The sequence below is a fragment of the Hypanus sabinus genome, chromosome 7, assembly GCF_030144855.1.
Source record: "Hypanus sabinus isolate sHypSab1 chromosome 7, sHypSab1.hap1, whole genome shotgun sequence".
Classification (NCBI taxonomy): Eukaryota; Metazoa; Chordata; class Chondrichthyes; order Myliobatiformes; family Dasyatidae; genus Hypanus; species Hypanus sabinus.
This window is the reverse complement of record NC_082712.1, coordinates 30,787,036-30,799,936: the sequence shown is the minus strand read 5'-3', so window position 1 is coordinate 30,799,936 and position 12,901 is coordinate 30,787,036. Positions and strand designations below refer to the sequence as shown.

The following is a 12,901-nucleotide window of genomic DNA, read 5'->3' as shown; positions in this document are numbered from 1 at the left end:
ACTAATTCAAAGGAAAAACAAAAGAGCTGGGAATATGAGTCTTAAGTTTGCTCTTTACTTTAAGTAAGGCTTTGCGTACCATATGGTAGTGTCACGATGTATGCAATTCATGTATAATGTATAATTCATGTAATACATATAACCCATAAAGAATTATTTAAATGAACAAGAATGCTTAATCAAACTCTCTCTCTATATATATATCGTTTGATTAAGCATTCTTGTTTTATGTATACATGTATGTATAAGAGATTACTTAAGTATTACTGAAATATTAAATACAGAACAATAAGCTATTATCTACTTATTTCCTACCTCCTCAATGCTAAGGTGAAATATTCTTGTAATAACCCTTAAAATCTTTAGTTAGTTTAAACAAACCTTTGTTCAACTTTATTATTAATTCATTTTCTTAAGACCATAAGACATAGGAGCAGAATTAAGCCATTTGGCCCATTGGATCTGCTCCACCATTCCATCATGGTTGATTCATTATCCCTCTCAATCTCATTCTCCAGCCTTCTCCCCATAGCCTTTGATACCCTGACTAATCAAGAACCTATCAACCTCCACTTTAAATATACCCAGTAACTCGGCCTCCACAACTGTTTTTGGCAATGAATTCCACAGATTCTTCACCTTCTGGCTAAAGAAATTCCTCCTCATCTCAGGTCTAAATTGACATCCCTCTATTCTGAGACTATGCAACCTGGTCCGAGACTCCCCCACTATAGGAAATATCCTCTTCATTTCCACTCTATTGAGGTTTTTCAATATTAGATGGTTTTCAATGAGATCCCTCTCATTCTTCTAAACTCCAGCGAGTACAAATGTTTCTCATATGTGAACCATTTCATTGCAGAAATCATTCTCTTGAACCTCCTTTGCAAGCACATCTTTTCTTAGATAAGGGGCCTAAAGCTGCTCACAATAGTTCAAATGCATTCTGACCAATGCCTCATAAAGCCCCAGCATTACATCCTTGTTCTAATATTCTAGTCCTCTCAAAATGAATGCTAACATTTCTTACCTACAACTCAACCTGCAAATTAACATTTAGCAAATCCTGCAGGACTCCCAAGTCCCCTTCCACCTCTGATTTTTGAATTTTCTCCCCACTTAGAAAAAGTCCATGCCTTTATTTCTTCTACCAAAGTACATGACCAAACACAATATTCTTTTTGCTGCGTCTTTGCCCATTCTCCCTATCTGTCCAAGTCCTCCTGCAGACTCCCTGCTTCCTCAGCACACATGCCCTTATCACCTGCAAACCTGGCCACAAATCCACCAATTCTGTCATCCAAATCATTGACAAATAACATGAAAAGAAGCAGTCCCAACTCTAACCCCAATGGAATAACCATAGTCACCGACAGCCAACCAGAAAAGGCTTCCTTTATTCCCAGACCTTGCCTCTAGCTACTCCGCCAATCCATTCTTGTATCTTTCTTGCAAAGACTCTTACCTTGTTAAGTTGTAGCATCTTGTCAAAAGCCTTCTGAAAATCCAAGTAAACAACATCCACTGACTCTCTTGGTGACCTTTATTTGGAAATTCCTATTTTACAATGTACAGTATTTCAGCTAATTTGAAATAGTCTGATAAAATTTTAAACTGTTCTAGTGTAAGGTCATTTACAGAGTCAGAGATGGAACACCACAGCACAGAAACAGGTCTTTCGGCCCATCTATTTAATGCAGACTCTCATTCTGCCACGTCCCATTGACCTGCATCCAAAATCGGGCTCTCCATACCCCTCCTATCCATATACTTATCCAAACTTCTCTCAAATCTTGCCGCACTCGTTCCACACTCCTGCTGCCCTCTAGGTATAGAAGTTCTGCCTCAGGTTCCCTTTAAATATTTCATCTTTTCCCCATAACTAATGACCTCTAGATCCAGTCTCATCCAACCTTAGTGGAAACAGCCTTCTTATATTGAACCTATCTAGATCCCTCATCATTTTGTATACCTCTATTAAATCTCACCTCATTCTCCTGAGGTCCAGGGACTAAAGTCCTAACCAATTCAACCTTTCCTTATAACTCAGGTCCTCAAGTCCTGGCAATATCCTTGAATATTTTCTCTTTACTCTTTGAATCTTACTGACATATTTCCTATAAGCAGGTGACCAGATTTTGCCTCACCAATATTGTGTCCAACTTCAACATAACATCTCAACTTCTGTACCCAATACTCTGGCTTATGGAGCCAAAGTGACTGAGCCTCTCTTTACGACTCAATCTACCTGTGGCATCACTTTATAGGAATAATGGGTCTGAAACATTAATTATATTTCTCTCTTCACAATTACTGCCCGAGCTGCTAGGTACTTCTCAATTTATAAAGATGGTTTACATACGACAATCTTTTACTTTGCATGAGAAGGCGCAATAGAACATATGAGTAACCAACCATGTAAGGCTATTAGGTCTAGGTAGTAGAAGATCATGTCAGCCTCTCAGTTAACTTCTTCCCTGACTGCATTTTTACCTAAATTATATTTTCCCTTTGATATTTATGTTGCCTTCACCCAGACTGATATTTTCTTCACATAAAGCTACACTTTGGTACTGATGTCATTCTGTTCTCCCTATCATACTCCTCCAGTTAGTCACTCATATTTTCTTCTTCACTCTCTACTTCCTTCTATTACTGAATAAGACTCTCAGACTTTCACTTCCAAACCTGCTCTCCCACCTGGCTTGCCAAATTGCCTCCATCTGCTACTTAGTTTTGAGATGCTAGGTTTGATCAATATGAGTTGGTGATACTTCTCAGTGTTTGTTCAACACTTGGCGCTGACAATCCTGCAATTTTCAGTAAAGATACTTCACCATCTCTTCCTGTGCTGCTATTTTTTAGGTTTGTTTGCGTGTTTGGCTTTTAGATTTCCAGTATGTCTGAATAATATTAACTAATTCTCTTCAGACCTCATAGATAGAGAGCCACAGAGTTATACAGCAGTGAAACAGGCCATTTGGCCCATCAGGTCCATGCTGACCAAGGTGCCCTTCCAAGCTATTCTTATTTGCTTGACCTTGGCTTGGTACCTGCTGAACTTTTCCAATCCACCTGTTTTTTAAAAATTGTGATTGTACCTGTCTCAACCACTTCCTCTGGCAGCTAATGCCACATAGATACCAGCCTTTGTGCAAAAGATGTTGCCCTTTAAGTTCCTCTTAATTCTTTCCTTCTTACCTTAAACCTGCACTCTCTAGCTTTCCCCAACTTTGGGAAACAAAAGACTGAGTGCGTTAATCCATCTATGCCCCTCATGGCTTCATACATCTGTATAAGGTCACCTCTAAGCACTTAGGTATAAACTCCTAGCCTGTGCAACCTCTCCTTATAACTCAGCTCCCCAATGCCTGGCAACATCCTTGTGAATCTTTTCTGCATCTTTCCAACTTAATAACATTGTTCCTATAGCAGAGCAACCAAAACTTAACTTTGAGTGTAGCATCCTGCACAATGCATCATGACCTCCCAACTTCCATACACAACACCCTGACTTATGTAGGTCAGCAGGCCTAAAACCTTCTGCACCACCCTGCCTGTGAATCTACTTTCAGGTAACCATGTGCTTGTACTCCAAGGTTCCTCTATTCTACAACACTCCTCAGGACCTTGCCTTTCGCTGTAAGTCCTACCTAGATCCGACTTTCGAAACATTATGCCTAGCACTTATCTGAATTAAACTCCATTTGCCACTCCTCGGCCCACTTACTCAGCTAATCACCTTCTTCATCATTCACTACATCACTTACTTTAGTCTACAGACTTACAAACCATGCTTTGTACTTTCTTATCCAAACTATTGATATAGATGAGGAACAGCAATGGGCCTAGCACCAAGCCCTGAGGCACACCACTGAAGCTCAGAGTTCAAAGGAAATTTATTATCAAAATACATATATGTCATCTGAGGTTCATTTTCTTGTGGGCATACTCAATAATCCATAATAGTATAATAACCATTATAGAATCAATGAAAGATCGCAACAACTTGGGTGTTCAACCAGTGTACAAAGGACAACAAACTGCAATTACAAAAAGAGAGAAATAATAATAACAAATAAACAGACAGTAAATGTTGAGAACATGTGACGAGTCCTTGAAAGGGAGCCTGTGGATTGTGGGAACATTTCAATGTTGGAGCAAATGAAGTTGAGTGAAGTTATCTTTATTGGATCAGCAGCCTGACGGTTGACGGGTAATAACTGTTCATGAAGCTGGTGGTGTGAGTCCTGCGGTTCAGTGGCAGTCTTCCAGTCTGAGAAACAACTTTCTGCTATCACCTCCTGCTTTCCACCATCAAGCTAATTGTGCATCCAAACGTGTACCGCTCTCCCTTGATCCCAAACGACTTAACCTTCTGCATCAGCCTACCAAGTAAAATCGTATCAAAGGCCTTTCTGAAATTCATATCAATCACATCTATCACCTCGTCCACGTCAGCCTTCTTGGTCACATCATCTAAAAGCTCAATCGTACATTAACATGAGAGCTCTCATACACAAGAGTATCATGACCATTCCTAATCAACCCCTGTCTTTTCAGATGTGTATGTATCAACAATATGGCAATCCAAGTCTGCATTAGGGAGGTTAAACTCCCCTATTATGGTGACCCTATTATTCTTTCACAATCTTCCTGAATATTAGTTCTTCTAATTTTCATTGACTTTGGAAGCCTACAGAATGATTCCAACAATGTGATCATACCCTTCTTATTTCTCAGCTGCACCCATAAACTCTCAATGGATGATCATTCAGTAATTTAACCTACAGCTACTTCTGTGATATTCCCCTTAATCAAAAATGCCTCTCTCTTTTCTCCATCTCTATCCTGCTTAATGCTCCTGCATCCCAGAATGTTAATCTGGCAGTCTTGTCCCTACCTTTGCTCCTTTCCTCTCTAAACAAAACTTTCACACTCACCAAATTCAAATTTTTGGATGTTTTTACTCCACATTAAAAAATATTTAATAGGCAATATTTTGTCTGTCCAACTTATTTTTACCTGGGGAACTTGCCAGGATATAAAACATATATGAGTCAACTATATGAGAGCTGATGAGAGATCATGGACCTGAAGAAGAGATGATATGACAGAGGAGTTGATGGAATCAGATAGAATTTCTACTTTTAAGAAGCATTTAAACAGACAAATAAGCAAGATCAAAGTTCAAAGTACATTCTTTATCTAACTACATATATGTTACCATATACTACCCTGAGATTCATTTACTTGCAGGCACTTACAGTCTGTTGGGGTTATCTACTGTATCCAGTGCTCCCAGTGTGGCCTCCTGTGTATTGGTGAGACCCGAAGTAGATTGGGGGACTGCTTTGTCAAGCACCTATGCTCCGTTTGCCAGTAAGAGTGTGATCTCCTGGTGGCCACCCACTTCAATTCTACTTCCCATTCCCATTCTGACATGTTAGTCCATGGCCTCCTCTACTGCCGCGATGAGGCCACACTCAGGTTGGAGGAGCAACACCTTATATTCCGTCTGGGTAGCCTCCAACCTGCAGCATTAACATCAATTTGTCAAACTTCTGGTAATTGAATGTCCTTCACCATTCCCCTTCCTGTTTCCCTCCCTCAGCTCATCTCCTTACTTGCCCATCACCTCCCTTTGGTGGTCCTTCCCTTTCCCTTTCTCCCATGGTCTTCTACACTCTCTTATCAGATTCCCCCTTCTCCAGCCCTTTTTACCAATCAGCTTCCCAACTCTTTACTTCACCCCATCCGCTCTTCCAGTTTCACCTATCATCTATCACTTCGTACTTCTTCCTTCCCTTCCCCCATCTTCTCACTCTTTCTTTCCAGCCCTGATGAAGGGTCTTGGCCCAAAACATCGACTTTTTCCATAGGTGCTGCCTGGGCTGCTGAGTTCCTCCAGCATTTTGTGTGTGCAGCTTGGATTTCCAGCATCTGCAAATTCTCTTGTCTTTAAATTAAGAGTCTATAGGTTTGACAATTCAAATTGCCTCCTTCTGTGCTGCTGCACAGGGGGTTCTGCACTGTTGGAACTATGTTTGCTTGTATGACTGATTGAGTCTGAGGCCTCACATTTGGTCTTAATATCCCTATGGCACGACAATGCAGAACAGGGGTATTATCTCTATCATCCTTACCCATGTTCATCCATCAACTAATGCCACCTAATTAATTTTTCCATTTTGAAACATTGCTGTTAGTGGAAATTGTTGATATGAAAATTGACTGTTACATTTCCTCAAGTTTGTTACAGCAAGGAGTAGTAATGGGGATCAGCTCCCACTACCTATTAAATGCTCCCAATGGTGTGCGCCTCAAAGAGCCTCTGACAACCAAGTTCAGCTCCTGGCTTTCGTGTGTTGCTTAGCTACCAAGCCCAGTAGAACTATTTCTACTGACAGGAGAAGGGGCAAAGGCAGGTTACTGGTGCCTTAAAACCAGTCACTTTGCGCATTTGGGGCTTGTCAGCCGTAGTTGGCAGCTCATCTAGGAGAAAGCAAACTCTGATCTCAAACCTCCGCTGCCTTGCAACTATACTCATTCATGGTGAAGGCCTCAGAGGTAAATCCTGAGGGAAAAATCTGGAGCTGGAGTCCCTGAGGCAGTCCTACAATGAATTCAATGCTGATTGGTAGCTCCTGCGATGCTGCTGGTGCCAAACTGTATCAGTCTCTGCCATTCCTGTGGGTTCATCAGATGTGTGGAGGGGAGAACTTGCTACACGGGCAACAGCTTACTCTCCATATCATACTGCCCAGGCTTGCGTATTGAGACAGCTCGGACATAACATCCATGGTTGAACCCGACCAGTGGAGGTTTCACGGTTCCTGTATTAGACCAATGGTTCCTCTTTAAAACGGGCACTTCATTGTGCTTTAAGTTAGACCAGAAGACCATAAGATATGGAAGCAGAAGTAGGCCATTTGGCCCATTGAGTCTGCTCCACCATTCAGTCATGCGCTGATCCAATTCTTCCAGTCATCCCCACTCCCCTGCCTTCTCCCCATACCCTTTGATGCCCCGGCTAATCAAGAACCTATCTATCTCTGCCTTAAATACACCCAATTACTTGGCCTCTACAGCCACTCATAGCAATAAATTCCACAGATTTACCACTCTGACTAAAGTTCTACACAATATTTGAGGTTGTAAAAGCTGCTATATAAATGCAAGTACAGCTTTCATCGAAGCAAAACTGTTGTCTTTACCTAGTCTAGACATAGCTCCTCCAAATCAGAGCTTTCACTGGGAATTCTGAATGCCAATCTGTGAAAAGATTGCTCTAAATTCCTTAATATCTTAAAATGTATAAAACTCTTTCTTGAATATATTCTACAAATTCCACCGTGTAATGTATTGCAAAGTAACACCAGTTATCCTCATGTAAGTGACTGTCTCTTATATTGAGATGTGTTCTGGGTCCCCCAGACCAGGGGAGATATCAACTGTAAAGCCATACTCTGCATTCCACTATTGCCTTTTTATTAGAGATATAGCAAGCTAACAGGCCCTCCCAGCCCAACAAACTCACACTGCTCAATTACATCTCTGTGACTAGTTCACCTACTAAACTGTGTATTTTTGGAATGTGGGAGGAAACTGGAGCACCTAAGGAAACCCATGATTGTAATAGTGTTACACTCGGTGCTAGGCTACCGTGCTACCTTGTACTACCTTAAAGAACTTATGTCTTGAAATAAGGAACTTATGTCTTGAAATTATCAGTATTTTGGAATGATGTTTTTCACTGTCTCTTGGTACATTTGACAATAAGAGTTTTGTAAGGTACAATGAAATCACCATTTGGCCCATGAAGTCAGGGCTGGCCAAATGCAAGAGCAATTTAGCTAGTCCAATTCCCCTGGAATCTGGCGCAAAATGCAAACTGCTGGAGGAACTCAGTGGGTCAAGCAGCATCTGTGGAGGTAAAGGATGATTGATGTTTTGGGTCAGAGAGTGATGAACACAAGAGATGCACATCAGGCTTGTGAAACACTATAGTACATATTCCTCCGATAGGAGAAATAACTCTTCACTGCCACTCTTTGTCTTGCCACTCAGCCAATACCGTTGCTTATTGCTGCTTTGATTTGATTCAGGAACAGCTTCTTCCCTTCTGCCATCCGATTCCTAAATGGACATTGAACCCTTGGACACTACCTCACTTTTTTAATGTACAGTGTTAAAGTTTTTTGCACATTTTTAATCTATTCACTATACATATACTGTAATTTATTTCTTCTTCTTATTATTTTCTTTCTTCTATATTATGTATTGCATTGAACTGCTGCTACTAAGTTAACAAATTTAACGTCACATGCCGGTGATAATAAACCTGATTCTGGTTGTGGAAGATTTCCCAGCTAAAATTACAATGTTTGCAATCCACAGGTTGATCTGTGGAAGATTATGGTCTGGGCCCACTTGAATCTCTTACTTATTTATCTATTTATTTATTTATTTATTTTATTCAGCGGTACAGCATGGTAAAAGTCTTTCTAGACCAATGAGCCCATGTAGCCCAGTGACACCCATGTGACCAATTAACCTACTAATCTGTATGATTTTGGACTGCAGGAGGAAACCGAAGCACCCGGAGGAAACCCACATGGTCACAGTGAGAACATACAAACTGCTTATAGACAGCCTCATGTTATGTATCTGTGCAACCTCGAATGTATCCTCCTGGACCACGTGACGGCATCCTTTGTAGTATCTTCACTTTAACCCATTATATATTCTTTTCCCAAGACTCCCGCAGCATCTTTGTTCTTGATAAAAGAAACTGTTCTAAAACACCCCAGCATCGCCTTCTGCCTCCATGAGAATGAGACTGAAGACTCGAGTTCAAATTCCCGTAGCTGGGGTTTTTTAAAGCCCCACTGGGTGGTAGGCCGCTGACAACAGCTCACCAGACTCCTCAGTCCTGGGCCAGTATTTCAAATTGTCTCCAGGTGTAATCCACCTTTCCCGGGGATGAGGTCTTTGGAGCTTCTGTTGGCGTTTCTCTAGCTCTGGTTTTTTTTTACGGGATGGAGTCGCTAATCCTGTGCCCAACTCTCCTTTCACAGCCGGGCTTGGAACAATCCATGGTGGAGTTAAATTCAATTAACATTATACAATAAAACTAATAGATTTTTAGGCACAAGGTTCACTCAAAGCCATTTGGAGATGGGAATCCACCGGTCTTGTTCTGGCCTTTGTTCTATATTGTACCCACAAGAATGCTGACTCGTATCTCCTCTTCTAGATGGTATTTCCTTCAAGGGGCATTTCAGGGCAAGCAATAACCTGCGAGCGATAACCACATCCCACGAAGAAGTCAGTGAGTCAAAGCAGGCAAGCAGCAGAAACACTACAGCAACTGTAAGTTTGCATCGGGGACAGAGTTCTGAGCTGCTGAAAGCTTCATCGGTCTGGTCATGCCAAATGTCACGGCACCAAAAGAAAACGTTCGGCCGAAGAGGTGTTAGAAACCCCGAGTTCCATTGGCTTGGAGATGGCGCGGAGATACCGGCCTACGGTTAAAGAGCCGAGCTGCGCCCAACTCAGAAGCTCAAGGAGCAGCAAGGAAGCTACAGTTGCTGTGGGTGGGTTTCTATTTTAAGAAAAGTTCTCTCTATTCTGGCAAGTCTGTGCCATAGAATGCATTTCACATCCTCCCTCACCTCATTTTCAGATTGATATTTTGATCATTCAGATTCAGTTATCACAACTACCATTTCAATTTCTGTAGTTTGTTGGAATAAAAAAAATAGATGTTCTGAGCAAATGAAACGAAAACTATAAACCCGGTCTCCTTAGCACGTTTATTATAATGAAACCGAACATTACTTTATCCCTCTAAGGGAGCAATATGTAACTCCCATAATATTTGACAGTGAATGCGTCCAGCGGAGTGGTCGCAAGGTTGCGCTTTCACTCCGTGTCTGGCTCATCTCGCTGGTGTACTGACACCGACACTGACTCACAGCCTGCTGAACAGGGAAGTGAAAACTGAAAATGAATTTCCGAGAAAACGATGCGGCCAATGAAAGTTTGCGAAAGACTTCCGCAGTCGGCGATCGGGTCCCGCCCAGGCGATGTTGTAAATTCTGAGGAACAAACACGAAAACAAATCGCAAGGGGGGAATTTCCAGTCTTCCGGCCTCTTCTTTTACTTTCGATCTAATTCTGCATCTGGCAGGACGGGGGACTTGTATTTGCCTCTGGAGTGTTTTTTTTCCCTCCATCAACGTGACCAACCCGCTGTCATCCACTTTGGAAAAAAAAGCCCAGGACTCATTTGGAAGTGGGAATTTGGAGGTAATGAGCGGGTTTTAGCAAAGATTCCGAATGCATTGAAGTCGATTTAAAAGAAAAAAATAAGTACAGGCGATATGGAAGAGTTTTGTGACTTTAAAAAAAAACACGAGATGGCCCGCTGCAAAAGGAAAACGAAAAGTGTTTCCAACTTTTGCGCGAAGGGTTTGGTAGTTTTAGTTTCGCTTTTAGCAAAAACACTTCTGCAAAACAACTGATGTTAATTTAATTAATGAGGGACTTGGACCATAGCCGATCATGCAATATGTTTGCTAGATTTATATCTCTCTACAAATAACGCTAATTATATGGATAGCTTTCGGATTAAGCTGGCACAATTTATGGTCAGCAACTAAACTGGGCATAGTGCATCGTCGGTTTTTTTGAGATTGCATTACAACTGTAAAAATCCAAGAGCTGATCGTTGTCAGTTTTTTTCCACAGTTATGGGGTTTGAAACATGGAGGGGCGAATTATACTTTCGGTTTATAGATTCTCAGTTTATTAAGACACCAGATAGAAATGATCCGAAGAAAATATTGAGACATTGTAAACGGAGCCGCATTAAATGATAAAGTGTAAGGAGTTCAGTGTGTAATATTTTACATAACACTACAACTGCGTCAAGATATATTTTTAGGACATTCCCTTGAACCTGCTTTAAATATAGAAATAGGATTGTCTTACAGTTAAAGTGTATAGATGGACAGATTCTAACAAAACAGCGATTAGGCTGCAATAATATGTTTTGGAAGCTTTACTTTTGATTTGTTGTAATATGTTTTTAGTAAACTCACTTCCGCCTTCTGAGCTTCTGGAGATCTGGGTGCGCCATGGTCCAGGCTGCATTTTGATTGACACCTCCAGCGACTAATGAGACGCTAGGATTATGATTGACATTTGCAATAGACAATGACATGGGACCATTCGTTGATTAATTGCCCTTACAGCCAATGAATGTGCTATGTAAAAGCACAGTTCCGAGATGACGTAGTCGCGGTTGCGTTATATAATTCAAGAATTAGTTCCAGCAAAAAAAATTTTGTTCGAATAGAGGTCGGTTGGGAAAATGACAGCATAGAAGGATATGTTTTTTTAAAAAAAATCTACATTTACGTACGTTATGTCCTAAAATATTTGGTGTAGGTTTAACAGCAGTTAAGAGTACTGTACTTGTTCTCCATGTTAGAAAAGGATGTAAGAACACTGAACAAAGTGTAAAGGATGAGAGCAGTTCTGACAGTATAACAGTTAACGGAGGACGAGATAGAGGAGAATGGGAGGTGACTCAGTGAGAAAGATGTAAAATGACTGAGTGGTCACAAAAGGTCAAATCTCCAGTCCAAGTGGCTATCAATGTAAGAGAGTAATTTATAAATGCAGCCTGGAGCTGGTAACAACATCTTTATTTAGAGAATGCTGAGAATAGGCAGCAGCATGGAACAGATGAGAAAGATGACTTTTAAAGCGGCAAGATACAGAAGCGGAATTAGGACATTCGGCCCTTCCAGTCTGGTCCATCATGGCTGAGAGTTGAATCCAAGGTAGAGTTGGAAAGTTACTTGGGAGTGAAAAAACAGAGGGAGGTGTGAAGTAGAGTGAGAGCACAAACTCCGGCAAGCGTGTTGGTAAAATAACTTGTTTCTACACTTCAAAATCTTGGGGAATTTTAAGTGCACAGTATAAGATTTCCAGAAGGATTAAAAGAAAGAATGAAAACATAGTTTTCAAGGAGAATGTCTGTATGTAGGATGATGATTTATAAAGTCATGGAAAACACATATTAAGGGGTTGGAGGACAAACAGATTAGGGTTGTGTGCGTAAAGGGTGCAATAACCTGTCCCTGTGGTGTAATGTGTGAGTAGGGGAGTAATGTGGGATTTGGAGGTTGGGGCAGAGCTGGGATTGGATCTTCCGCTCCAGGTCAAAGTAAATTTATTATCAAAGTAAGTATACAGTGTGCCCTCGCATACTACCATGAGATTTATTTTCTTGCAGGCATTTACAGGAAAATAAATATTAATAGAATTTTTGAAAAACTATACATAAAGACTGACAGGCAACCAATGTGCAAAAGTAGACAAATAGTGCAATTAAAAGTAAATGAATGAATCCAGAGAATATTAATGGTAGCATCCTTGAAATTAGGTCCGTAGGTTGAAGGCTGAGGTGAATGAGGTTATCCACGCTGGTTCAGGAGCCTGGTTGAAGAGTAATAACTGCTTGTGAACCTGGTGGTGTGGGACCTAAACCTCCTTTCTGACGGTGACAGTAAGAAGAGAGCGTGGCCTGGATGTTGGGGGACCTTGATGGATGTGGCAGTACCCCTTGTAAACAGGCTCAGTGGTGGGGAGGGCTTTACCTGTGGTGCATGGGCTGTATTCACCACTGTTTGTTCCACTGCTATTTCAGCAGTGCCCTGGAATTATGGAAAAGTGATTGCAAAGATTTCTTTGGCACGTGATCCACATTGTTACGCTCAAAATTAAACAGATTCATTGAGCCATCATGTCAAAATCTGATATTTCCTGCCCTGCCACTTTGAGTCATGTAATTATGACATAATTATGAGCATATAGAATAAACAAT

The 12,901-nt window shown here is 41.1% G+C and overlaps 1 protein-coding gene and 1 long non-coding RNA gene across 3 annotated transcripts in view; one reads left to right on the top strand and one right to left on the bottom strand.

Moving 5' to 3' along the window:
- LOC132396639 (uncharacterized) overlaps positions 1-11,147 on the bottom strand; it is a 28,151-nt gene extending 17,004 nt beyond the window's left edge. Inside the window, exon 1 of the long non-coding RNA XR_009513058.1 lies at positions 11,109-11,147. This is a non-coding gene — a long non-coding RNA (uncharacterized LOC132396639). The remainder of the gene's footprint in view (positions 1-11,108) is intronic.
- The window catches only part of irf2b (interferon regulatory factor 2b), a 63,999-nt gene continuing 61,161 nt past the window's right edge, over positions 10,064-12,901 (top strand). Inside the window, exon 1 of one of the 2 annotated variants that reach the window (XM_059974353.1) lies at positions 10,064-10,314. The gene's annotated coding sequence lies outside the window, so the exon portion shown is untranslated. Of the gene's footprint in view, positions 10,315-11,527; positions 11,856-12,901 lie in introns of those variants that run through there. The other variant, XM_059974354.1, reaches the window with a different exon arrangement.